Genomic DNA, 25146 nt, shown 5'->3' with positions numbered 1-25146 from the left:
AGTCAGCCAGGGCAGGGGCCAGGGCGTCGATGTGGTCCTTGATAGTTTTGGAGGAACAGGGGTGGACCTGTTTTGACGAGACTTTCATAGATTGGACTTGTCTCGAAACCCCGTCAGCAGAAAAAAGGGGAAAGGTAGAGAAGGAGGGAGGAGGGGTGGCTGCAGAAGGGCCAGAGGGAGAGCAGGGAATAGAGGGGCGGGGGAGGTGATAGGAGGAGAGTGAGGACAGGATATCCTGAGTTTTTGAAATGAAGTGAGAGGCCAGTGCCGTGCAGAGGGCCTGGGAGGGGACAGGAGAGGTGGAGACTCTGGCAGGGTTGGCCAGCAATTCAATTAATTACGTTATTTTTATCTGGTTCAAATTAATTTGAATGGCTCTGTGTGTCATTCTAAGGCTGTTAGTCAAAGGTGCAAACATGTTTACAACTCTGAGAACAATGGGCTGGTGTTGGTGCTCAGTGGTAGCGTCTCACCTTTTAAAGTGGGGAGGCAGAAATATTTTCCCCGAATCCTGGGAGCGAGCAAGCAAAGCATGGATCCCTGAACCCAACAGGAGGGTTTGGGAGGGTTTTCAACCATGACATGGTTTTTAAAGAATTTAAAGAATTGGTCCATTTTATAGCTCATTTTTATTTGATAAATTGAATACAAAGCCTTAAGATTTGCAGTTAGTTCTGAAGGGGGATACAATATGTAATCAAATACTTGAGATGCTGGGTCACTCACATGTGGTACACCTATGGATGCAGCAAATTATGTACATATCTATCATAACAGTGTGTGCACAAAAGAAACCGAAGATGCACAGAGAAATAGATACTTGTGCTACATCATTTTTCGTTTGGGCTATTAGGTGTCGTTTGCGACACCTATAAGCCAAAACTATTGTATGGGAGTACAGATAGGGAGAAATGACATATGAGGAGGAACGCAAAACTTGTAGGTATTGTTGGTTTTTTGCCCACCCATTGACTGCTCATGGCCCTGCTAATCCCTACGGCCAATCTCACCAAGTTCCTGCACCTCCCTGTCCAAAACACTTCCTTGAGGGAACTCTCTTTAATGAAGCCATACCATCAAACTTTGCACTCAACTTTGCACTCAGGCTCTGGCGTGGCTGACCTCCTTCCTCTCCAATCGACCCTCCCAGGTCCAACTGGGTTCTTTCCTCTCTGACATCTTTTTCTCTACCTGTGGTGTCCCCCAGGGATCTAACCTCTCCCCCTGGCTGTTCAACCAGTATCTGGCTCTTCTTGCTCACCGCATCGCCACTCTCTGTCCCAACTTTCAGTGCTACGCGGATGATACCCAGCTCATTTTCAGGCTACCCTCGGCCTCCTCTTCCCCTATCTCGGACTGTCTCTCTGCTATCCAGGAATGGTGTTCCGCCAACGACCTCTGCCTTAATGACAGTAAGACTGAGATTCTACTTATCGGCACACCTACTCCCTCCTTCCCTGCAGCTCTCTGGCCGGCCTCCCTTGGCCCTCTTCCTGCACCTACAAGCAAGGCAAAGAACCTTGGGGTCATCTTCGACTCCACACTCTCTTTCTCTCCTCACATATCTGACGTCTCCAAGAAGTCACACTACCAGCTACACCTCCTCAGAGGTATCCTTCCTTTCCTCTCCTCTCCTTCTCCCAGAAGCCCACTGTCTCCAGAGCCCTGGTTCTCTCGAAGCTGGACTATTGTAACAGCCTCTATCTAAATCTTCCTGCCTCTACTCTCCGCCCTTTGCAACTCATCCAGAACAGGACTGCGAGACTTGTCCTTGGCCTCAAGCCCAGGGACCGTATCTCTCCAGGACTGAAATCACTACACTGGCTCCCAGTGGCAGCGAGGATTAAGTTCAAAACCCTCTGCATTGTCCACAAGGACTTCTGGGGCCTTGGGCCAAAATACCTTCAACTCTCTCTTCCGAAATATCTTCCTTCTCGAGCTCTTCGCTCATCCACCTCCAACTACCTCAGGGTCAGCCGCTTCTCCAAGCAACGAGCTGGGGGTAGATCTCTCTCTGCAGCAGGGGCCTCCCTCTGGAACAGCCTTCCCGCCTCCCTGAAACTTGAGGAGAACCATCTCCGGTTCCGGAAGCACCTCAAAACCTTCCTCTTTGCCTCCGCTTTCTCTCCCTCTCTCCCCTGCTAAAATCACTGAACCTGCACTGAATCTGCTACTGTGCCACTCACCGATCTCGGTCCTTGGCCCAGCCACTCTTCCCTGCACTGCCTACCTGCACTACGGGACTGTCTCTGTATCCTACAGCCCCTTCTCCCGGCACTTACCTTGCACTTGCCACCAGCTGGCCCTATTATTTATCTTGTATTCTACTAACCATGTACTGCACTTCCACACTCAAAAATGGCCGACGCCCCCTCGATGCTGCTACATAGCCCCCCATCTGGCCTGAACAGGTTGGATTGGCTGTCCAACTATTCTTTTGCCCAATCCGATCGCCAGCAGGCGAACGCCGGCCCAAACCACAAAGGCCACCCAACAAGGCTGCCTGTCTGGAGCCTGTCCGGAGGCTGAAGAGGATCGAGGCACAGAACTCTGCCCAAAGTCGGTAAGCCGCTCTTGACTTTAAGCCTACCTTACCCTCACGCCGCAACCTCAGCATGAGATCTACTTTGCACCGAAGTTACTGACATTCACTCTCAGAGGTATATGTCATCCCACTTGCCAGCTCGCTCCTGTTATTCACAGCGGCCTCACCGTTGCAAAGCCCCGTTATGTGTAAACATCCCTGTTACTAATTGCATAGTCAGAAAACAGGCGCACCATCTGTCATGAGCGTCATAGCGCACTCAAACAGTCTGTATACATTGCATCCTAGCCATTGCCTAACACATGCTCATGGCCACTTATGTCAAGCTCGCAGCATCACACGCATCATATGCTCGTCTCCTCCTCCCCATAACCTGCCGCCCGAACTAATTGTGCACTGCTTACAAATTGCACATTACTTGAGGAGTACAACCTGCCAACTACTATCATGTATGTATCATGCACTCTTACGATCTGTACCTCAGTATCCTAATTGACTATTGCCTAGAATTGTAGAGCCAACCTCAATTATGCTTGCATTCCCACTTCAAGAATGGCATACCAGCACTGCTGCATGTAAGTTAACATATCTATCAAATGTGATCGTCTACTGGACTGCAGTATTCTTGCTAACAATGTGCGTGTTGTACAGATAATGTTGACATAACTTGTGTGGTACAGATAACGTTGACATAGTTCGTGACCCTGTTATTTATTCTAGCCCATATACTAATCTATAGCCTCCTTACATCAACTAGTGTGATCTACCAGTCTGATGGTTGTAGCTCACTAGGTTTGTGCCGTACAGATAATGTAGCCACAGTAGGCGACTTGCTACTACCCCAGTCTGCGCAATTGCCTAGTCTTTAGCCGCTATTGCAATATTTGCTTGATGCAAGCCTATGTACCTTCACTCAGCATCTAATTCTAGGTGTTCATCTTGCATTCTTGCCAACCAGACCCATATGAATTCAGGTGTTTATCCATGTATTTCCTGCCAAACCGCCTAATCTTGATACCAGGCATCTATCTCGCACTCCTGTCATACTGCCTCATTTCATCTTTAGGTGTTTCACTATGCATTTCAGCCAAACTGTATCACTCTGACTGTAGTTACACACGCCTGCTATTCAGAATAACCACCATAGCTTGATGCTTTTACCCAGTATGTATCTACTTACCTCCTATCTGCTGGCCTATATCCTGATCAGCCTCAATACTGCACTACCTACTAAGATGACTCCACTATTAACTAACATGCCTGCCTCATCTAGATCTAACAACCAAGTACCTTACTTAGATTTAATTGAGCCTCAGGTACTGCCACCCTCCAGTCACCCTCGTATCACTACAGAAAGGAACCTTGGACTTAGAGCCAGGCTAGCCAAAATACACGAGCCTTTGGCCCGCTCATTGCCTAATAGACAAAACCGCAGAACGAAACCACTCCGACCCAATCCCGTTACACAATTCAGTAACTTATCACCTAAACTTCATTCCTCACTCCCTCATAACTCCTCCAACTTGGGCACCCCCCAACCCTTACAGGACAAGCGCCATACTACACAGGACAAGCGCCACACTACCACCTCAGAAAAGACAGACTCAATTCCCAAAAACACAGCCAGTCCTAAGATCAAGGGAGCTTTGATCAACGCCAGATCGCTGGTAGCCCATGCCACTGAAATCGCAGACTTAATACTGATAGCAGACCTGGACTTCCTTGCCATCACCGAAACCTGGTTACACCCAGCAGCAGGCCCGATGCTCATGTTGGCAATCCCAGATAATTATACCATCTTGAGACAAGACCGACCCAACTCTAGAGGAGGCGGTGTCGCCATTATCCATAAGTGCAGTCTCACCATGAGACTAGCCACCTCTATAGATGCCCCCTCCTGTGAAACATTAGCAGTAAAAATACCTCTCACCAACACCCAAACCCTTAACATCTACTTGATCTACCGCCCACCAGGCCCCATTGGCACCTTCGATGAAGACCTCAACTCTATCCTGGCCAGCAATCTTAAAAGATCCACTCTAGCACTCACCTTAGGAGACTTTAACTTGGGCTACAATGACACGGAAGACCATCCCGCCAGCACTATAGCCAACACTCTATCTGAATTAGGCTTCACGCAAAGATGCACGTCACCAACACACTCGAAAGGCAGAACCCTCGACTGGGTGGCCGACCATAACTGCCTAGCGAATATTACAAACATCTCACCTTTAGCCTGGACCGACCACCATCTGATTTCATTCATGCTCTCCACCGATAGACCACCACCTCCGCCCATTACTAAGGCCCCACCCACTCTCACCAGAAACAAGAAAAACATCACAGCAGAAAGACTTATCCCTAATCTACTTCCCACTCTCAACACATTGCCAGATGACCCGAACCCCGAGTCCATGATCGAAGAATATAACAAGGTTATGGCCTCCGCGATGGACCACATTGCCCCAGTCAAACTCAGATCAAGTAAACCTAAAACACACCTTAACAAATGGCATACACCATTCCTCAAAAACTTAAGGCAGCAAAAAAGAAGTTGTGAGGCCACTTGGAAAAAAAAAACCTTCAAATTGATCAATGCCTCCTTCGCCACTGGATCTATCCCCACTAACTTAAAACAATCCTGGGTACTCCCATTACTGAAAAAACCTACTCTCGACCCTGCCATACCCACCAACTACCGACCCATAACGACCGTTCCCTTTCTCCTAAAAAATTCTGGACAAGGTGGCCTTTGTTCAAATAAAGAAGCACCTGGAAGAACACAACCTCTTAGGATCCAGACAGTCTGGGTTCCGGCCCCAACATGGGACGGAAACCGCTCTCATTGGCCTAAAAGCCCAGATTGACTCGCTCAGAGACAACGGGCAAGCTGCCTTACTCCTTCTCCTTGACCTATCTGCAGCTTTCGACCTAGTCGATCATTCTGTCTTATGCTCACATCTCCATACTGCAGCTCACTTCTCAACAGAGGCCATCACATGGATCACATCCTTCCTTAACGGCAGGACCATGAGGGTCTGCTCTCCCACGGCCGCAGCAGACCCCACACCTATCACCTGTGGCGTTCCCCAGGGCTCCTGTCTCTCCCCCACACTCTACAACATATTTACCAAGCCCCTTTTCGATGATTTGGAACATCTCGGTATCACCTACACTAATTATGCAGATGATACTCAGATCCTCCTTCCGCTTTCTGGAGATTATGGAAAGGATTTGGCCTTGTTAAATAGGGTGTATATCATCATCCAGGCATGGATGGCCACTCATGGACTATGCCTGAATGATGATAAAACAGAACTCATTATCCTGGGTACCACACTCAATATAAAGAAACTTGGCCCGGCCTACAATTCCTTCACGATTGACGGAAACAACATCAAAGTTGGACAGGAGGTCAAAACACTGGGATTCTACCTAGACTCCAATTTCTCCTTCGAAAGACAAGTGAGCTCCCTTGCATCCTCCACAGCCCACACATGCAAATTAATCCGCGCAGCCAAACCTTTCCTGTCGGACTCTAGTTGCCTGACACTCGCCACAGCTCTTATTTTGTCTCGCCTTGACTACTGCAATGCCCTTTATCTGGGATCTACCAAGGCTACCACTAGCAAACTGCAAACCCTTCAGAACAATGCCTTAAGAGCAGCTTTGGGCATTTCCAGAAGGGGGCACATTACAAATCTCAGCCAACAGAACAATTGGCTAGCCACCAAAGATAAAATCCTTTTAAAAACAGCATCACTCATTCATAAGTCCTTGAACAATGCCGCCCCAACTTACCTGATCAACAGATTCCACCGACAGTCATCACTAAGACCCACCAGAACTGCATACAGAAACCGTCTATCTGTTCCCCATTACAAACAGGCTACCATAGGGGGCAACAGCTTCCCAGTAAAAGCTGCTTTGTTGTGGAACTCCCTGCCTCCAAACCTTAGAATTGACATGCCCTACCAGAATTTCCGCTCACTGGTAATCTCATGGCTGAAATGTGAGACCCAATAGACGTTGAAGCGCCTAGTGCCCTTGCACATACTGAAACCACTTGTGCCCTCTTGCTTACCTGCCTGTGTGCCTCCCATTTACCTGTATATAATTACCTGTATATAATGGCCTGCTGGCCTATTACTGATTTGTATATAACACTGGTGTACTTGACTCTTGTATTATGTATATTCTGTGTACTGTAACTAAGTTTCGAATATTCGTGTAAAGGCTGCGCCCTGATACCCCCGGGTACGCTCGCGCATTATAAATAATAAAAACAAACAAACAAACTTTCCTTGCACTTGCCACCGCTGGCCCTATTATTTCTCTTGTATTCTACTAACCATGTACAGCACTTTCCCCCTCTCCCCTTCCCCTTGCACTTTTCCCAGTCCCCTCTACCCTTGCACTTGCGCAATCTGAATGACACCTGGCCTAGTAGGATCGTCGTCTGTCTCCCCTTGACCCCCCCCGCCCGCCTTGTTGCGCCTTGAAACACTTGTGTATAGGCGCGTTCCAAATGCCATATCATATCATATCATAATGCCATCAAAACCATAGGAAAAAAATAAAGCATTCTGGTTAAACACAGTTAAGGCTTAATTTGGTCTCGTAACTAGGCCTTGAATTGTCTTTGTGAATTATTTGTTTAATTTAATATGACTTAATGCCAAAATGTACCCATCAGCTTGAAGAGACTGCTGAACTGGGAAAATGAGTAGTCCTGGAAGAATCTCAGTTTACCAACTACAGCCCTTTCCTAAACCGATCGAGACTCCCGACAATCTTTAAGCAAGCCCCACAACTAAAACTTCTATGCTCTACTGATATATTGAGGATTGAATTACCTCCGGTAGGAAGTCCTACAAATTGGGCTTTATTAGAATTTTCAACTCCACTAATTATCGCTCTGCTAAAATCAAATGCAGAGGTACTGAATGCTCTGGGTTTTTCACTTACTACATGCAATAAAACTAAGACACAGGTTCCCTTTCTGGAGATTAAAACATTGATGAAAAGGTTGGATGGCCTTAAAGACGCAGACCCTTCCGAGCTCTCTACACTGTGAGCATATCAACAGGCGAATCTTCGGCAAGACTCAAACCCACAATTTATAAAAAGTTGGGTTCCAGAACATACCGTGCTAAATAAAAATTGACATCCTTTGCCTCAACATCAGATTAAATGGATTTCATGGAACACTAGAGGCCATCGTTCCCTATTGTCCCAACCGAAGGGAGTGGCCATTCTTCTTTATCAGGATGTATTTATATTATAAGAGACCTGGGCCACCCAAAGCTTTGTTATCGATGGCTATAAGATTCTCCATAGTCTAGCTTCTCCCACAGAGATTGGGAGACCTAGCGGTGGTCTGGCCATAGGGGAAAGGTCACACTGCACACTACTTCCATACTTTAGGAAAAGCTTTACGCCATATGTAATGTTGGCAATATTTTCTCCCACTGAGAATAACGACAACGAGAACTTAATTATCAATGTATATGATCCCCCAAACGGGAAACATACTCTCTCAATACATAAAACTGTAGGAGAGAGTATCATTACTTGGCAGGAATTCCACGCTACCGGCTCCATTATAATCTTGGGGGACCTTAATGCTAGGAACTTACATTTAAAAACAGCATAGTCTGACCATCCAGTCAGTAGATGGAAAGCTTTTGTGAATATGTATAATGTTATCAAAAACATTAAATACAAAACAGTTACACTGGCGATCCCAATTTATACCTGTACCAACGGCAAGGCCAGGTTATACAATAACTACCTAATTACCAATGGGGATATGGCGCCTAGGTGTGGACCAATAGAAATATGGGCTACTGACCTCAGTGACCAGCAGAATCTTTCTTGGACGGTTGACATGCCGTTTTTGAGGCAGAAAAACCACCCAAGACAGAACCTGGAGATAAAACCGATTGGTAACCGTATAAAATGGAGGACAGAACAAATGAAAGAATTGGGAATCATCCTATGGGAAAAATCAGGACATGATTCTCCAATGCTTAGAAACGAGCAATTGGGACTTTGATAAAGAACCTAGTAAAACATTCTCACCTAGAAGATGACCACCCCTCTTTAAATAGACAAGCTACTCTCAATGGCCCTTTTGATATAATCATAAGCAGAAAAAAGGAATTTAATAGAGCTAAGGGTGAATTAAGAGCAAATCCTGATTTAAATGAAACAGAGAAAAGGAAAAGGCTACATCAGGCTGGCTACAGTAAAAGGAAAATGGATGAGACAGCACAAACACTTGCTGAACAATTCAAATTGGAAACTCCTGGCAGGCTGGCTAAGGGGCAATGATAGCAAAAGCTTCTGGTTCAAATTTAATGAATTTTCAAAGGCCCATAACTCAATGGAAATGAACCCGGTGTCTGAGACCCTCTGGAAAATCCATATTGGGGATATCTACACTGAAGTTAGGAATTGGGACCAAATAGTCCAACCACCATACTTACAGGTTAAAGGTAAACTATTGGGACTTGATCAAGACGACATGCTTAATATTATAACAAAACTCCAGGACCAGATGGTATACCAAATGCAGTCTTTAAAGAACACCCCATGGCCTGGACTAAAGTACTGCTGAACCTCTTTGACGAAATTGAGGAAAGAGGAACGATTCCAGAGAGCTGGCAAAAGTCCCTTTTGGTTCCAATACACAAAAAGGGAGATAGACTGGAGCCATCAAATTACCGATTATTGGCTATGATGGACTCCAGTCAAAACATCTCTGCCACAATCCTACAACGAAAACTCACTAGTTGGGCCGAAGCTGAAAAAATCATGACCCCTCTGCAGTTGGGCTTTCGGAAAGGCTATAACTCTATCACCAATATATCCCTTATACAATACCTCATGGTTGAAACCAAAAAAGTAAATAATGACCACCTATATTGCTGTTATGTTGACTGCAGTAAGGCTTTTGACATGATCTCACGTCCTTCACTCTGGGAAAAACTACTCAAATGGGGGATTGATCCACTCTTGTTATATCACAGACAACAGCTTTACAACGACGCTACCGTGTCAATTCGTTTGAGTCAATCAAGAATATACTCCGGCTACATCCAGACTACGAGGGGCCTAAAACAAGGCTGTCTATTAGCCCCAATACTATACAACCTATACACCTCTGACATACAATCCCAAATAGGAACGGCCAGAAACTTTCCACCCAAAAAAAAAACGGTGAGGCAATCGCCTGCATTACATATGCGGACGATACTATTCTACTAGGCAAGACCTAGATAGGTCTTCAGCGCACCATAAACACCCTCTTAGATTATGCAAAAACAAACCAAATGCAAATAAACATAGGGAAAACAAAAATCATGCGGCTGGCGGGTAAAACTAATATGAAAACATCAATGGTCTGGAGGCTTGGTAGTCAAAGACTGGAGACGGTGATGGAATATAACTATCTGGGCTTCTCGATAAAATTAGATCCCTAACCAAGGCGTGGAAAAAAATGGATGGTGGCAAAACAATTTATAGTGAAATGAGGAGGATATAACGTGCAAAGCTTACTGGAGATTTACTGTACCAATATAGGCCAGAGTATAACATATGACTCCTTGCCCTCCCATACCGCCTCGTTGCAGGCCTCGATAAGATCGATAAGATGGAACTAATGTCTATAGCCCTAAGAAAAAACTTCTTCCCCTTCGATGGCCAGATTTACCTACAAACCAAAGGTACCGCGAGGGGGGCTGCCTTTGCCCCAAGTATGGCAATACTATACATGGCAAACTTTGAAGAACATCATGTGTTATCCCAGACTAATCAGTGGCATGCCCAGGACAGCTCCTGGTACAGATACATCAACAACGCCATCTTCATTTGAATGGGAGAACTGACTCACCTGTTACAATTCTGGCAATGGCTTAATACATGCAATCCAGACATCCATTTCACAATAGACCACAGCATCAACCTAATCTCATTTCTGGATCTGATCATTAGACACAAAGATGGGAACTTGGAATGCGACCTACATCGAAAACCCACAGACCGCAATACGTTATTATACCACACCAGCAACCACCCAAGTCACACCAAAGCTAACCTACCATATGGACAATTTTTAAGAATCTGGCGTAACTGTACGTCCAAAGAAGACTTCAAGAAACACTCTAAAGACCTCACCACCAGACTAAGGACTTGAGGTTATCCGAAACCACTGCTAGACCAAGTGGCAAAAAGAGCCCTGAACACAAACAGGGACATCTTGCTACAACCCCAAAACAAAACTAACAATGAAGGAGAGGATCGTCTGACATGTGTAATCACCCACGGAACACACACATCCCAGATGAAGAAATCGATTTGGAAACATTGGCATATAGCCAGACTGAATCTACCGGATGACCCACCACCCCACTTTGCATACAAATGGGGTACAAATATTAAAGAAGCCTTGGTACACTTCCTATTCCAACCAGACTTGAGACACCAGGCACAAAGAACTCTACGACCAATGCAAGGGCACCATCCATGTGGTAACTGTGTGGCCTGTAAATTCACCACTAAACTCAAATCATTTAAAATAGGCCAACGTGAATGGTTTCTGCGAGACCTCACGAATTGTAAAAGTGAATATGTGGTCTACTGCATTCACTGCACATGTGGCCTCAAATATGTGGGCCAAACAACACGGGGTGTCAATCTGAGAATATCAGAACACCGTTCCCGGATAAGATGCAAAACCCTGACAGCCCCTTTGGTGACACACTATCTGGAGGCTATACACTCCCCCAATGATCTAATTAGGTGTGTTCTGGAGAAGGTAAAAGGAGGACCAGATCTATCCAAAAGCCTTATACACAGAGAATCCAGATGGATACACCGCCTGGACCATCGCCACGGTCTCAATGAATATTTCCAATTTACCTTTTACTGATCTAGACAGATATAGCATGCCCCCACACAGAGGGCTTACATTAGCCCAAATGATGCCAGGGATACACCACTTTCTAGCCATCTTCCTATGCAAGACTTACAAGCTACGGAGTAATTGGACACTCCTTGCTTACTAAGTATTTGGATTACCAGTAAACCCGAACAGTCGTTGACGTTCTTGACAGCAGTCAGGGTATGTTTAAATTTCTTTGTCTAACTATGCCACAACACTGAATATACAGGATGTCCTAGTTCCTGCTTGACACAACTAGATAGGCTCCCACTTCATCCGACCCTACTCTAGTTAGTTTTCTATCCCCCTAGTACAAATATGACCAGACATCACTATATGGACTATGTCAACAAATACATAGTGTTCCCTTTACCCCCCCGCATTGCACTTCACATGCCCAGTTTAACGCACGGCACTATGCCTCGCGCGGACAGTACCATGCGACTTACTGCAAGTGCTCACCTAATTGGGGAACAGCGCCTGTTAAAACATTCGCAACCTTCCTTGGCTCAAGCACGCATACAATTTCGTCATTTCAACCTGCACAGCCAAATACAAAGGAACGGCGACGACCAGCATTGTCAGTTTCCCTGACTACGATCAACAGCCAATCATGATGCACGTTACCATCCACATCATTTCGCAAGGTCTCGCTGCACCAATGAGCGCTGGACCAGCTGACGCGGTTTCCATAACCACCCGTCCGCGTCCCCGGAAGCAGCGTGCTTTTCATAGGCTCCTTGCAGTTCGAGGAAACACACGCAGCGACCGGGAGCTTCGGACACACCAGCTCCTGCACGGCCGCACACTAAGGTGAGCCGGCATACCGGAGGCTCTCCTCTAAATGCACAGCAGCGCCTCTATTAACAATGCTCTCAGCTAGGGCATGATCACTATGGGCCACATAGGGGTCCGGTACGCTCTGCACAGCACGCGCCCACTCAGAGCACGTGGGAAACTATCTGGAGGGATGGCTAGGACACACAGTGCATGCGGGACCTGCGCTTCACAAAACGGTCCCTGAGACTCACGCTCCTATTGGTGATCCACAAATGTAATCTCACCACTTTCTGAATCTAAGGCAAAGTTCACTCACACACTTTTGATAACCCCCATGTATGAGACTCTCTGGGGGTTTTACCCACTAATTGAGAACTTGTCTTTACATATATAGATATGTTGCTCGACTGAAGATGATCCATATAGAGAAGAGGTTTTCTCCAATCCTCAAACAAAAGACTTTGGCAAATTACCCACCACAGGAGAATACCATCTAACACCCTGGGACCTGAAATAGAGGTGAATATACATATGCACACATATAAATATCTATCTCTTACAATTTCCCCCACATGTACAGACATGCCGGGAATCGATTTTAACACTCCATCAAGTCCTATAAATGTTCTTCTTCTCTCATTCTCCCCATGTCTTTACTACTCAAGCACCGCCCTAAATAACAGATGGGTTCAGTTCATGAGGATGCAAAACCCCCGCCCCCAGTCTGAGTTAACAACACAACTGAATACTGCCTTTCAACTGTGCTCCTTCCTCCCCGGACCCGTCCAAGGAACTTGGGATTTGGTCACTGACTTTTTCTGAAACACAGCCGGTAACCTGAGCAAAAAACGCAATATGCTGAATTAATAGCATTCCAAATTGAGGACCACTCACTTCTTTTCTCTCTCACACTCTAAACAGGGTCTACCAATTGGACGCCCTGAAGAAGGTGGTTGTACTACACATATATATAGCCCACCGAAACGTGAACACACTACAAGTCATACTAAAGATGAACATTGTTGAATGTTTTCTTCTAAATAGTGTGATAGTTTGTTTTTTGACACGTAGGTAAACATTAAGATATCTCAGAAGTCCAAGACCCAGATCTCAAAGATCATAGAAATTAGGAGGACAGTGACTGTGGGAATATATGCAACTTGGACAGCATTTTGTGAAAACAAAAAAAAAATTGATTTTGTTTTTCACTTCCGGTAATAATTCAGTCACAAATTTGTCACATTTGAGATGATCTAGGAGATTTCCCCACAAAACGAATGTGGATTCTTTACATTACTTTATTTTTCTGTTTTTGTATATGTCACTTAAATATGTTACTGTAAATAATTAGGGTTGTACATATGTTCTTTCTGACTAAACAATTGAGTATCAGAAGATGAATGTGATATTATGTTTACACTCCATGTATGTGCCATTGTGAATAATTGTTGTTGCACTACACATTTTGATTGTTTGACTTTTTCTGCTTTGGTTTATTTATTTATATATAAAACACATATAATTATATGTTTCGGCTGAAGCTGTTTGAATTTGTAGACTCAGGCAAAATGAGTATATAGAAGTATGACAAGCTGTTAGGCGATCCTCTGCACACCAGTCCGCTACACACCAGAACACTGCTCACATTTCCCCAACACCTCCTCCCACGGTTCAAGGCTCAAGTGATTCGGTGAACCCAAAGGACCGGAAACTCCGTACCAGCTATGGTGTACGGGCTCGATTGCAACCCTTTCTGCATTGGCAATTGCCTTGGAGAACGTATAGCAGAAGGGGCGGTGTTACGTCTCCACGCCGATCACGTGATCCAGAGTGGCGTTCCTCACGTGACCTTGCTGGACGTCACATGACCCAGAGACGTCACATGACCCAGAGACGCACAGTATAAAGGTCTGAGAGACAGAACACTCATTGCTTCTCAGCTGTCTTCAGACTCTGTTTGGCGTTACTTATTGCTCCACGGTTACCTTGATCACGGAACTCTACCTCGGACTCCTTCTGATACCCTTTGTACCTTTGCTTGGAACTGTTTACCTGTTGCCAGACTTTGGACTACATCCTGACTTGTCTTTGGATCTTCCCTTGGTACTTTACTGAACTCCTACGCTATTTCCCTTCTGGGGATTCAAGTCACGCCTTCACTCCTACAGGTGGCTGATCCTGCATCCACGCTATCTTACGGTCCCACTATTTCAGGGACCGCCGCATCATCTGAGTCTCGAACCTCTACTAGGTTTCCTGGGGTTTCCCAACACCCGATAGGTAAGACCTTTTAGATCCTTTGATTTACTGAAATTGTATTGTAGTTGCCTGGTACTTAACCTCGTTCCTTTTTGACAGCAGCATCGGTGTTCCAGAGGTTCCGTGGATCTGGGAAGTCATCTCCCACCTGTGGCCTCAAAGGTCGTACAGCGGGTTTCTTTTAGTTCCCCTGTACGTCACTTGGGGACGGAGGTCTCATCGGTCTACACGACACTCAAGTCAGAACAGACTGAGAAGCCGTATAGTCGTGCTGGACAATGCAGGGATCCATGGAAGAACCCATAGCTGCTTTAGTCCAGGCGATTACAGTATTAAGGGCAGATATGGCCGCCGCGAATACGGTGATTCACCAAAGGTTAGACTCAATACAGAGTGTCCAGCATTCCCTGCCTGCAGACCCTGAGTTCGGAGATGCTAGTTCCTCAACCACACCTCCTCCCTTGGCTAATACTACAGTCTCAACTCCGGTGATCCTCCCAACCCCTACCCCCCTGGCTGCTCCTGAACGTTTTCAAGGTGACCCCAAGAAATTCAGGACCTTCATTAACCAGTGCAAGTTACATTTCTTGTGCAGACCTTTGGCCTTTCCTACCTCCACTGCTAAAGCCGCCTTTGCCCTTTCCCATTTAGCCGGGACAGCTGCCACTTGGGCTAACCCTCTGTTGGAGAATAATAACCTAGTCCTTTATGACTTTGATCTGTTGGTTCTAGAAATGTCTTGAGTATTTGATACCCGACACAAGGCACAGTCTAGGGATTTGGAGTTGTTAGAACTAACTCAGGGTAGAAGGACTTTGATAGAATACATCACTCGGTTCAATCAATTAGTTGCTGAAACATCATGGCCAGAAAGCAAGCGGGCAGTTGTATTTTATAGAGGGTTGAGTAACATAATGAAAGATGCTTTAGCAGTGATCCCTTCTATGCCCACTCAGTATCAGGAACTAGTTGATCTTGCACTACAAGTAGATGCACGGCGATCGGAGCGTAGAGCCGAGTTGGGGGTTTCTTCCCATCCTACACTTGCCAGTACTCCCGCTTCCAGTACGGAAGAACCTATACAAGTGGGAGGTTTACGTAGCCCTATTACAACATCTGAGAGAGAACGTAGAAGGGTGGATAATGCATGCTTTTATTGTGGCACCACGGGACATTATGTGAAAGAGTGTCCTCGACGTCCCAAGAAGAGCCAGGTTTTTCGGACAGCTCGACCTTAGATCCGGAGAGCAGGTCGAGTGTTCAGTCTCCATCTCCGGGTACCATCCTCTTCACATAAGGTCCCCCACATCAGCATGAATACTATACATTTTGACCCACTGCATAAGCTGGAATGTAATAACCAATCGCAGAAGCTGTAAGTATTGTATTATGTCTGTAATACTTATAATGTACCAACAACTGCTACCATTCCTGTACCTCTGTAACTAAGCTCTCACAAGTAACAGCGCCTCAATGCCCGTGGGCTGCTTGCGCGCTATATAAATCTAAATAAATAAATAAACCCCTCTTGCCTTTGCTCATGTTCAACCCGTCTCTGTAAACGCTACACTATGTCCCTCTACAGGCCTTCTTCATACAGTCACAATCATCATTGATTCAGGTGCTACTGGAAATTACATAGACATTACTTTAGCCCATTCCCTCAACCTACCTTTAGTGGTAAAAACCCGACCTGAACCTGTTCAAGCCGTAGATGGCTCTGCCTTAGTTTCTGGTCCTGTTAGACATCAAACTGCACCTCTCTTGTTGACCATACAAGATATTCACACAGAGACCTTAAGTTTTGACTTAATCACCACACCTCAATTCGGTATCATATTAGGGATACCATGGTTACGTCAACACAATCCGCTGATTAATTGGCAATCAGGCACTGTGCTCTTCGAATCCGAGATCTGTCAGAATTATTGTCTCCCGACCCATTAAACAACTGATACCCCTTCTCGGGCTTTGGGAGCCTTAGCTCAACTCACGCTGAGTGTTGATGGATCTGAGCTTGTGACTCCTCATACCGTTGGGGGGTTGGTGTCTGGCATTCCATCTGAGTACAAAGCATTCGAATCAGTTTTTGATCGTGGCTCTTCTGAGGTACTACCTCCACATAGACCATATGACTGCCCAATCGAATTAATCCCTGATACCACTATTCCTTCGGGCAGGATTTATTCTTTATCTCCTTCGGAGGAACTAGCATTGAAAGAGTATGTACAGAACTCCCTTCGTTTAGGACACATCCGCCCCTCTACTTCACCAGCTGCAAGCCCTATATTTTTTGTACCTAAGAAAGAGGGGGATTTACGTCCTTGTGTGGATTATCGGCGTCTTAATGCCATCACAAAAAAGGATAGGTATCCAATTCCGTTAATCACACCCCTTCTGGACCGCTTAACACATGCTTCTGTTTTCACCAAGCTTGATCTGCGCGGCGCATACAATTTAGTACGCGTTCGCGAGGGCGATGAGTGGAAAACTGCTTTCTGTACTCGTTACGGCTTGTATGAATACCTAGTCATGCCCTTCGGTCTGTGTAATGCCCCAGCCACGTTCCAACGCTTTATGAATGACATATTCAGGGATATTTTGGATGTATACATGGTTGTGTACTTGGACGACATCTTGATCTTTTCTCGTAATCTTGATGACCATGTAAAACATGTCAGAGAAGTACTATCCCGTCTCAGAAAACATTCCTTATTTGCCAAACCTGAGAAATGTCAGTTTCATAAATCGTCTGTTGAGTTTCTGGGATTTCACATTACTCCGGGAGCGTTATCCATGAACGATTCCAAGGTCAGAGCAGTCTTAGAGTGGCCAATACCTCAAACACTCAAGTCCTTACAGTCCTTTTTGGGCTTCGCCAACTTTTATAGGCATTTCATTTCCTCCTTTTCCACAATCGTTGCCCCGCTCACGGCCCTGACCAGTCCTCAGGTACCCTATCGTTGGCAAAGGGAACATCAGGAGGCTTTTGAGGCTTTGAAAACTGCTTTCACTACCGCACCGGTGCTCCAGCACCCCAATCCTGATCTTCCATTCATAGTTGAGGCGGATGCCTCTTCTTTTGCTCTCGGTGCGGTATTGTCCCAATCATGTCCTACAACAGGCAAATTACACCCAGTGGCATACCATTCCCGTAAGTTCTCCAATACTGAGACTCACTGCACCGTTACGGAGAAGGAACTCCTGGCTGTCATGGACGCCTTTCGTGTTTGGCGCCATCATCTTCTGGGGGCTAGACATCCAATCACTGTATACACAGATCATCGAAATTTACAGGACCTGGCTTCATTGAAGTGCATTAATAGCAGACAGGTTCGGTGGCATCTTTTCTTTTCCTCTTTTGATTTTCGTATTATGCATCGTCCTGGAACTTCACATGGTAAAGCAGACACCTTGTCACGTTCCCCGGGTGGGGTCGAGTTGCCAACCTTCCCTGACACTGTTCTCGGAAAAAGTCATGTAATTTGTCTCTGTACACCCTCATTGTCATTATTAGACTCGGTCCGAACCTGGACTAGCATTCATTCCGAACAGTTGCGAGAATGGGACCCCGTGTATTCTGATGGTTTGCCTTTCGTGCATGAACGCCTGTTTCTTCCCACACCTGACACTCATAATCTGGCCCTTGAGTGGTCTCATGATGCTCCTTTTAATGCCCATCCCGGTCAGGAGCGCACTTTAGATCTTCTCAAGCGCTGGTGTTGGTGGCCCTCTATGAAGCGCGATGTGGAGTGTTATGTCAATTCGTGCGCAGTGTGTGCTCAGGCTAAACATCGGAGAGGCCGACCGGTTGGGTTACTACTTCCGCTTCCGGTACCTCCCAGACCTTGGCATACACTGTCTATGGATTTCGTTACCGATCTCCCCAAGTCACAAGGTTTTGACTCCATCTGGGTAGTGGTGGACACGTTCACAAAAATGGCTCGTTTTGTTCCTTGTAAGGGTATTCCTTCGGCTCCGGTCTTGGCGGACTTGTTTTTTGAACACGTGTTCATGTTATTTGGACTCCCTTCGATCATTATATCCGATCGAGGATCACAGTTCACCTCTCGTTTTTGGAGGTCGTTGACTAAATTGTTGGGCATTGATACCAGTTATTCTTCGGCCTATCATCCTGAGACTGATGGGCAGACTGAAAGGACGAATCAATCCATGGAGCAGTATCTTCGCTGCCTTATATTGCAACACCAGACCTCCTGGTTGGCCGTTATACGGCTTGCTGAGTTCGCATACAATAACGCGGCTCATTCAGCTACAGGTTATTCGCCTTTCTACGCCCTCTACGGCCAACATCCCAAGGTCTTGCCTGTCCCTGATGCTTCTATTTCTTCAAATCCTGCGGCCACGACATGTCTTAGAGATCTGTCTGCTATACATGCTAGTACTGTGGTCCATCTCACTGAAACAAAGGCTTCTATGAAGGCCCATGTGGATGGCAAACGTCTAGCTGCTCCTCCTTTGGTGGTGGGTTCTAGGGTCTGGTTGTCTTCACGTCATCTTCGCCTAGTGGGTTGCCGGAAATTGCTGCCTCGTTTTGTCGGCCCATATGTAATCTCTCAGGTTGTGAACCCGGTGGCGTTTCGTCTAGTGCTTCCTAGTTCTTGGCGTATCCATCCTATATTCCATGTCTCCCTCCTCAAACCTTGTCCCGACTCTGTCTGTCTCCGAGCCCCTGTTGTGCCGGTGTCCCTGGCCTCTCCTGATGTCTTTGAGGTGCCGGCCATTTTGGGGTCCCGATGGTTATGGGGTAGGCTCCAGTATCTAGTGGATTGGAAGGGTTACGGCCCGGAGGAGCGTTCTTGGGTTTCCGCCTTGGATCTAGACGCCCCTCGGTTGGTGGCCCGCTTCCATAGGGATCATCCGTCCTGCCCACGGGGTCGTGGGCCATTGGGGAGGGGCTATGTTAGGCGATCCTCTGCACACCAGTCCGCTACACACCAGAACACTGCTCACATTTCCCCAACACCTCCTCCCACGGTTCGAGGCTCAAGTGATTCGGTGAACCCAAAGGACCGGAAACTCCGTACCAGCTATGGTGTACGGGCTCGATTGCAACCCTTTCTGCATTGGCAATTGCCTTGGAGAACGTATAGCAGAAGGGGCGGTGTTACGTCTCCACGCCGATCACGTGATCCAGAGTGGCGTTCCTCACGTGACCTTGCTGGACATCACATGACCCAGAGACGCACAGTATAAAGGTCTGAGAGACAGAACACTCATTGCTTCTCAGCTGTCTTCAGACTCTGTTTGGCGTTACTTATTGCTCCACAGTTACCTTGATCACGGAACTCTACCTCGGACTCCTTCGGATACCCTTTGTACCTTTGCTTGGAACTGTTTACCTGTTGCCGGACTTTGGACTACATCCTGACTTGTCTTTGGATCTTCCCTTGGTACTTTACTGAACTCCTACGCTATTTCCCTTCTGGGGATTCAAGTCACGCCTTCACTCCTACAGGTGGCTGATCCTGCATCCACGCTATCTTACGGTCCCACTATTTCAGGGACTGCCGCATCATCTGAGTCTCGAACCTCTACTAGGTTTCCTGGGGTTTCCCAACACCCGATAGGTAAGACCTTTTAGATCCTTTGATTTACTGAAATTGTATTGTAGTTTGTAAAGGTAGCGGGCGCCCCTCTCTCGACAGAACAAGGCCTGATAACCTGTTCAGTGGTTATTAACCACTTGAGAGTTCGCAGCCACTGCTTTTACTCACTGTGCCTTTCACAGATGGGAAATATCCATTTGCATATCAGTCTTTGTCCTGCCCAGGGGCAGTCCAGCACCGAAATGCAATGGCAATTCCAACCTGAACGAGAGTACCACCAGCAACCCCATACACGTGTTTCACCCTTGTTGGGGATCATCAGTGAGGTGAAGCTGATGCCTCTCTAAGCACAGTGAGAGGGAGACCATGTCTGGTTGCCCCCAGGAGACCTAGGGTTACCAATCCCAGGTTCCTTGAAATTTAGTTTGTAAAGGTAGCGGGCGCCCCTCTCTCGACAGAACAAGGCCTGATAACCTGTTCAGTGGTTATTAACCACTTGAGAGTTCGCAGCCACTGCTTTTACTCACTGTGCCTTTCACAGATGGGAAATATCCATTTGCATATCAGTCTTTGTCCTGCCCAGGGGCAGTCCAGCACCGAAATGCAATGGCAATTCCAACCTGAACGAGAGTACCACCAGCAACCCCATACACGTGTTTCACCCTTGTTGGGGATCATCAGTGAGGTGAAGCTGATGCCTCTCTAAGCACAGTGAGAGGGAGACCACGTCTGGTTGCCCCCAGGAGACCTAGGGTTACCAATCCCAGGTTCCTTGAAATTTAGTTTGTAAAGGTAGCGGGCGCCTCTCTCTCGACAGAACAAGGCCTGATAACCTGTTCAGTGGTTATTAACCACTTGAGAGTTCGCAGCCACTGCTTTTACTCACTGTGCCTTTCACAGATGGGAAATATCCATTTGCATATCAGTCTTTGTCCTGCCCAGGGGCAGTCCAGCACCGAAATGCAATGGCAATTCCAACCTGAACGAGAGTACCACCAGCAACCCCATACACGTGTTTCACCCTTGTTGGGGATCATCAGTGAGGTGAAGCTGATGCCTCTTGTATTGTAGTTGCCTGGTACTTAACCTCGTTCCTTTTTGACAGCAGCATCGGTGTTCCAGAGGTTCCGTGGATCTGGGAAGTCATCTCCCACCTGTGGCCTCAAAGGTCATACAGCGGGTTTCTTTTAGTTCCCCTGTACGTCACTTGGGGACGGAGGTCTCATCGGTCTACACGACACTCAAGTCAGAACACAAGCTCATCAATAGTTCCCTTGCCCTCAACTGTTTGATGTTAAAAGCAAGGACAAGGAAGGAACAAGTTTGTGCCTCACCTAAATAGAGGAGGGACACTACTAAAGCATTCTTTGGAAAGGGGACCGGTTTGAAATACTCGATAAGAAAAAGGCAAACATTATTCGAACCATAATTAACCTTCCGTCCCTGTCGAAGCGCTCAGACTCGAATATGACCAATGTTCACGTATTACTACCTGGGGGATACCGCGCCTACTGCTCTATATTAAACTCCTACCTATGCATTACAATACGAATCACATTTTGAATCTACTGGGTGAGAATATGCTTTTAGGCGACAAAAATACTAATTTGACAGAACTATGGCAGGACGCACATGAAATGGCTACCCTTCTAAACCTATATACTGATACCTTACTGGAAAAAACAAATTTCGAAACGCTGATAAAGGTGACGGGACAAGTCATATAATGTCGACAAGTAAAATCTGACTTCCAGATACAGAGAATTCTCACACTAGAGTTTTCTAGCTAAGGCTCCTTGCAGATATTTAACGAAATATAGCTCTGTTGATTTAAAATGTTTCATATTGTACCTTATGCGAAACCTTAAACCCACTACAGAATATATAGGTGCATGGTCAGGTGCGCAATATGAGGATTGGAAGTGTTGATTATGTGAAAAGGCAATAGAGCCTCAATGACACGTTCTGACCTTGTGTCCAACACTAAAGTCTCACTACCTGAAGGGTTATACACACACACACACAGTATCAAATATTGATTCGATAGAAACTGACCAATTTTGGTCCAGTATCTATGGTGCAGCATCAATGATATTAGCCGCTGCTGAGTATCACATTTGGAAAGCAGCAGAACTGATGATTTAAATGTCCTTTCATAATCCACCAAAAACCCTAAGGCGAAAAGAACTCTGGCATATTCAGGAAAACGACTGAGGTCAGTTTCCAAGTATGAAATGTCTACTAACCTTTTTCAGTTTTTTATATATTCTTTTTTTCCTTTTTAAGAATGTTTATTTATGTGCTTTATTTAATACAATTGTTACTTTTATATTGTTCTAATTTCTTTTTACATCATGTAATAAAATATTCTTAAAGTTTAAATTAACTAAATGCACAATAAAAACATTAAAACAAATATGGTGCTTGGTATTTGGGATCACCTCGATTCCAAAATTCATTTTGACCAAATACATGAACTGAGTGCACTCTCTAAGAAGTGATTGCCCAGGATCACGTACATTTGGGCAAGTGGGGAAGTGAGGATTAGAACTCATTTTACTTTGTTGCAAAGTCCACAACATGCTTCCTAGGCCATGGGTTTGAAGGGATTGCAACACTATAAATACACCTTGAGCTTTATGAGGCCAAGGGCTCAAATAGGACCACACTTTCTATTTTTCCAGTCGTTATGGATATGTATTGGGGGTCTAAAGTAGAGTACATGTATGTGTGAATAAACTGCATGGGGTAAATGTGCAATATTAATCCCATGCAATATTTTGTATATACCCCTTGATGTAAATATCCCACGGGATTCCAACCTGTTGTCAGGAATCACTGCGGCCGACGGAGATCGGTGGTCAAACCTTCGGGCATTCCTATTAGAGCCATCAATGCATCCCCTCCAGTCCGTTTTCATAGAGGTTTACCGGTTTCCTCATTAAAATTGCGGTCGCCGGACTCTCACGGTACTTGTTTCCATGGCAACGGTTTCAGCGTCTCCCTGAGCGTCGACTTGCAGGGCAGAAAAAGCGTGGCTGTCCGACTCATGTGACACCTAAGAGATGCATACCAAAAGGATAAAGCCCGCCCCCACGCTACGACCTACACTTCTGATTGAAGTTCTGGACTTCCGTGTTTATTACTTTGGTTCTCCAAGTAAACTTTGACTTTGCCTGTTTTTCGGATTGCCTGTATACCCTTTTTTGTATTTGCCCTTGATTCCTTGATTCTGGCCTTTTGATCCAGTCCTCTGTCCCTAATCTCCATACAACGTTTCCTTCTCCTGAAGTTGTCTACACGTTGACGAACCCGGCTTGCTTCCTGGACTGCTTCTGCCTACGTTCATATCCTTATCTTTGCCTGCACATTGACAAACCCAGTCTGCATCCCGGACTGCAACCTGCCCAACGTTCTAATCCTCATCATTGTCCGCACGTTGACAAACCTGGCTTGTTTCCCAGACTGCTTCTGCCTCACGTTCAACTCCTTGTCTTTGCCCGCACGTTGACGAACCCAGTCTGCATCACAGACTGCAACTGCCTAACATTCTAATACAGTTCTTTGCCCGCATAATAACAAACCCGGTCTGCTTATTGGATTTCTTCTGCCTCATCTGCTCTTATCCCGGGACATAGCTCAGTGGAACTACACACCTAAGGGATTGGGACTAGAGACACTTGCTGAATGTGCAATTCTTCAAGTAGGCGTCCTTGTGCCGCCGGGATAGACCATTTGGAATTCCTGACTATTGCCAATTGGAACTCTTTCAGGCGTCCTCGTTCTGTTGGGATAGGTTTCTGGAACTGCTTTAATATTGGACTCTTCCTCGCCCCCCTGGTGACTTGGTAAGAAGTGTTCTAATTTCAGTTATTTCCATACATGTGGTTTCCCTTTCTGCCTGAATAATTGCCTATTCTTGCAAACTTAGATATCCATTGGGACTAGAATGGGGACCTCCTATCATCTACTGTCCACCTCTTATTCCAGCCCTGTCTTTTTATTCATTACAGCAGAGGGTTTCAATAGGGGGAAGAATTCTTCGGCTACAGTCCAGGCGTTCTTGATTCGGCACTCTTCCCCAAGTCGATACCTCCTTGGCGGTAAGTCCTAACATAATCAGAAGCCTTAAAAAATGGAGCCCGCAGATGCCGTTGACAATCTGGTCCATTTCGTTTCGGAGCTGCGCGCAGATAAGACAGCAGCCCACCAGGCAACACTTCATTGCATAGACGACCTGCAGGCCTAGGCGCGCACTGTGGGAGCAGAGGCGTCTGTCCCCCAGGTGGCCTCTGGCTCCAGGGTCCCCATACCACGGCAGGACATAGTTCCGGTCCTCATGTCAGCCCAATTTCCATTAGCTGCTCTGGAGAGGTATCATGGGGATCCCAAATGGTTCCAGACTTTCATAAGTCAGTGCAGATTACATTTTTTATGCCGCCCTGCATCGTTCCCAGATTCCACTACGAAGGCTGCATTTGTCTTGTTGTACTTAGGGGGGGGAACTACAGCAGCCTAGGCAAATCCATTGCTGGAGGAAAACAGCTATATGCTCTATGATTGCGATGCCTTAATTACTGCAATGGGCTGCGTGTTTGACACCCGCTACAAGACCCAAGCAACCGACCTTGAGCTACTTAATCTTCATCAAGGGGGATCCCCTCTCCTTACATAAGTGTCTAGGTTCAATTAGCTAGCTGCTAGTTGCTGAAACAAGTTGGCCTGAAGACATAAAAAGCTGTTGTGTTCTACAAAGGGCTGTCCAAATCCTTGAAAGACACCTTGGTTACAGTGCCGGTTGTACACACGACTTTCCCAGAACTCCTGGACCTGGTATTACAAATTGCTATTAGGAGGGTGGAAAGAAAGGGTGAAAGAAGACTGGTTGCTCCAGTACCGTCCCGTCCAGAGTCGACAACTAGTGAGTCTGAACCCATGCAGATAGGGGCAGTACGGGGACCACTAACCACCGGTGAGAAGGAAAACAGGAGGCTAAACAATCTCTGTTTTTATTGCGGCTCACCAGAACATTTCATACGGTCATG

The 25146-nt window shown here is 46.2% G+C and overlaps 1 protein-coding gene across 3 annotated transcripts in view; it reads right to left on the bottom strand.

Annotated features, from left to right (window-relative positions):
* Nucleotides 1-25146, bottom strand: part of LOC138513728 (peptidyl-prolyl cis-trans isomerase G-like) — a 400359-nt gene that overhangs the window by 342921 nt on the left and 32292 nt on the right. The window lies entirely within an intron of this gene.

This window comes from Ambystoma mexicanum, chromosome 12 (assembly GCF_040938575.1).
Source record: "Ambystoma mexicanum isolate Mex_15411 chromosome 12, UKY_AmexF1_1, whole genome shotgun sequence".
Classification (NCBI taxonomy): Eukaryota; Metazoa; Chordata; class Amphibia; order Caudata; family Ambystomatidae; genus Ambystoma; species Ambystoma mexicanum.
Note: the sequence above shows the minus strand (reverse complement) of the source record. Positions and strands in the feature narration are given on the sequence as shown.